We start from the raw sequence: 227 nt of genomic DNA, 5'->3' as shown, positions 1-227 counted from the left end.
CGGCCACACCGACCAGACCGGCCCCTCGGCCCGCCGGGTACCTGCAAGAGCCGGGGATCCAGGCCCATGTGTTCGAATCCCAAAGCCTCGTCGTCCGCCATCCTGAGACTCCGTACTGACAGCGCGCACGCGCGGTAGGAGAAGCGTGCGACGTGTGGGCGGGTCAATGCAACAACCAATCAGCGCCGGAGGAGGTGTCACTGCCGGAAGTTCCGGAGCCTAGGCTT

The 227-nt window shown here is 66.1% G+C and overlaps 1 protein-coding gene across 1 annotated transcript in view; it reads right to left on the bottom strand.

Annotated features, from left to right (window-relative positions):
• The window catches only part of DDX56 (DEAD (Asp-Glu-Ala-Asp) box helicase 56), a 19,265-nt gene that overhangs the window by 6,000 nt on the left and 13,038 nt on the right, over window positions 1-227 (bottom strand). The window lies entirely within an intron of this gene.

Source organism: Myotis brandtii, unplaced genomic scaffold (genome assembly GCF_000412655.1).
Source record: "Myotis brandtii unplaced genomic scaffold, ASM41265v1 scaffold743, whole genome shotgun sequence".
In the NCBI taxonomy this organism is placed as follows: Eukaryota; Metazoa; Chordata; class Mammalia; order Chiroptera; family Vespertilionidae; genus Myotis; species Myotis brandtii.
Note: the sequence above shows the minus strand (reverse complement) of the source record. Positions and strands in the feature narration are given on the sequence as shown.